This window comes from Lepus europaeus, chromosome 16 (assembly GCF_033115175.1).
Source record: "Lepus europaeus isolate LE1 chromosome 16, mLepTim1.pri, whole genome shotgun sequence".
Taxonomy (NCBI): Eukaryota; Metazoa; Chordata; class Mammalia; order Lagomorpha; family Leporidae; genus Lepus; species Lepus europaeus.
In genome coordinates, this window is record NC_084842.1 from 3,569,114 (window position 1) to 3,572,504 (window position 3,391).

Sequence of the window (3,391 nt, forward strand, 5' to 3'; positions counted from 1 at the left end):
ATCCTGCCCTCCTCCTCCCTCAAGCCATTGGCGTTGCACACCAGGAAGTCCTCCTCTTCCCCACCTGTGCTGTCTGCCGAGGACAATGGCGATGAAGGAGAGACTCAGGACTCACCTGTCACTAACCCCCTTCCCATTTCCAAAGGTCCAGGATGCCCCTTCTGCTGCCCCCTCATCCCTGGCCCTGCCTCTGATAACCCCAGCCCCACTCCCACAGGAAATTCACACGTATGATGGTGCATCATTGAAAGGTGCCATTTCTCAGCGTTCTCCTTGCTCCGCCCTGAGAACCAGCCTCTGCAGGTTTGCGACCAGGAGCGGGAGGGAGGAGAGGGGGGCTCCAGCGTGGAGGGCCATTTTGAAAGACGGACTCCAGTGAGATGGTTTTAAAGTTTTTCTTGTTCTGTTGAGGAGTCTGCTGTAATAAAAATTCTCTGGAGATGCAGAAAAGCTGTGCATGAGCCCGATTTCACACATCCACGTGATGGAAGGGAACACAGAGGGTATCACCTTTGCTCTCGTTTCACTGATGAGGAAAACAAAGCCCAGCCAGGCCCAGCACTGGCCCAGCACCGCACACAGCAGGGATGGCAAAGCAGGCACACAGGCAAAGGCATGGCACACTGCCCTTTCTCCCACAGCTACAGCCCTGAGGCCCTGGCTGCCATCTGGGGGCACTGATGCAGACAGGTGGATGGATGGATGGACAGAGATAGGAAGACACAGAGATGGGCAAATAAATGACAGGAAGGTACAAATGTGAGTACCCCAGTGGGCAACTGTAAGCAAACCTGGTTGGCAATAATTTTAATTATTTTTTTCAAGTGGAAAAAAAGGAAAAATGGCTTCTGACAGATAATTTTTGGATCCATCAAAGCCTTGCAAAAGTGAAAAGAAGATTACTGGAAATTACTTTCTGGAAATATCAAACTGCACCCAAACATAAAATACCAGGCCAGATTATAACAAACCCATTCAGTAAGCCTTATACTCAGCCACAACAGGAATGTTAGTATGTTTGGCTGGCGCATGTATATCCTTTGAAAAGTTAAATGAGATCCACTTAGAAGTAGATCACATTCCATAGAACAGGTAATTGTGTTCCAAATACATCTGCCCAATAAATCCACAGGTTTTTCTGCTATTCCACTGTCAACCAAATGAATGCAATTTCCATCATTGCTGGCAATTTAGCCAGTGTTCTAGCAAGCTGTAGCTGGTGGTTATTTAATGGAATCCAGGAAAGCACCCTTTGAAACACATGGTGTCTTTCAATACTTTCTGCATGGCTTCATCTCCAAGGAGTAAGGAAAGCAGTCGATCTGAAGCCATTCTGAGCTCAGCAATTCTGTCTTGTCAGTATCCATCTTCTGCTGAACAATTTGTGGTACTACTAGACCTGCTTAAACCAGCTGTAGTTTAATGGCATCTTTTTATGCCAACAGAGCAAGAACTTCAAAATCTTCTCCTTCTTATTATGGTCTGTTTGTTTCTTGATGAGTTTTACCAGCTCTTCAGCCAGGGTTGTGCTAGCAAAGCATACCTAACTCAAGTTCTGCTGGATTTCCAAATGAAATTAGACAGATTCCCCTGTAAGAGCTGCACTTTGGCCCTGATTCCAGTAATGACACTAAGATAGGGATAGCACTAACATCAACAAGCTGAGCCTGAAGGGAATCATTCTCATTGCTATAGTTCACCAGCCTGCCAAAAAAGACAATCAAGAGCTCAATGATGGATCTGGGATAGAGCCCAGTGATGTGAATGGCCAACTACAACCTGTGCACCATCAGCTTAGTCAACTGTGCTTCCGCCTCATGGCAATGGTGGCACAATTTTTCTGGAGCCCTGCCTGTCTGAAGCAGCACTTCCTGGTCTTTGCTACTTAGCAGCTGTACCAGTAGTGAAATCTAGCTGGCATCCACACAGGTAATTCTCACAAGCTCGTTTTTGGCTACTTCAGCTATGATGTTAGCTACTTTGTGCAGGAAGACAGTGGAGTCAATGGATTTGCAAACAATTGCAGTCTTTCACTCCCTTGTATTTTTTTCACTTGTTGCCAAGGTATTTTGAGCCTGGACTTGAAGCAGACAGTCCAAGAATCCTTCTGCATCACAATGCTGGTTCAAAGCTGAGTTTTTTAAATTAATATAAAGATAACAGACTTCATGTAGCTCATAGATACATTTCATGTAGTTCTAAGAATATAATGATACTTCCCCCCCGCCTCCGTTCTCCTTCTTTTTTTAAAATTTTTAAGTAACATAATTTTAAATACTTCATAATCACAAGCTTAATGCTTCACTAAATAAAGAGTTCAACAAATAAAAAGTAGAAAAGAATATGGACAAGGTCTATAGCCATTGATTTTCAATTTTGTGACTTTTTTGGTCTTTTCTTTCTGCTATTTTTTTGTTTTAATCTTTTGTTAGTTCCTAAGGTTAGGTTAGTTATTTGAAATATTTCTTCTTTGGTGATGTAAGCATTTGTTGCTATGAATTTCTGTCTTGGTTTTGCTTTTTGTACATCCATATGTTTTACTCTGTTTTATTACATTTTCTCATTGTCTTGAGGTATTTCCTAATTTATTTTTTGATTTATTCTTTCATCCAGTTGTTATTTGACATTGTGTTGTTTAATTTGCAAGTTATCTGTGACTTTTCCATTTTTATTTTCACTAGTCATTTATAATGTCATTTTTGTTTTCAAATCAGATACCTGGTATTTTGTCAATATTCTTAATTGTCACTTAAGGTATGCTCTCTCTGGAGAAAGATCCATAGTTCTCTTGAGAAGAATATATATTGCATTGCTGTTGAGTGGAATGTTCTCCATGTCTGCTGGTCCTATTTGGTCTATGGTGCTATTCAAGTCCTCTGTTTCCTCTAATCTGTGTGGATGTTTTGTCTGCTATTTAAAGTGAGGTATTGAAATTTAGTGTTTTTATTTTTCCTTTAGCTTTAAATATGTAGGGTCTCTGTTATATTGAGACACTCAATAACATTCAATAACAGAGACTACAAAAGTTTTTTTTTAATTGTACTGTGTTGTATTGACACTTTGATCACTATAAAATATCCTTCCTTGTCTTTCATAACTTTTTTTTGTCTTAACGTGTATTTTATCTGATGTAAGTATTGAAACTTCTCCTCCTTTTTGGTTGCTATTTACATGAAAAACCTTTTGTTTATCCATTCCATTTGAGCCTATGTGTGTCATTAGGTCTAAAATAAATTTCTTATAGATTTTACAGTTTCCTTTGGTACTATTATCCATTCACTCATCTATCTCTTTTGATTGGGGACTTAATTCATTTACATTAAAAGCAATTTTTGATAGAAAATAAAATTTTATTGCCAACTTATTTGTTGTTTTCTGCTGGTACTTCCAA

General features: G+C 39.9%; 1 pseudogene; it reads right to left on the minus strand.

Annotated features, from left to right (window-relative positions):
• Window positions 1-261: 261 nt before the first annotated feature.
• On the minus strand, window positions 262-2,192 carry LOC133775466 (rap1 GTPase-GDP dissociation stimulator 1-like; annotated as a pseudogene).
• Window positions 2,193-3,391: the final 1,199 nt, after the last annotated feature.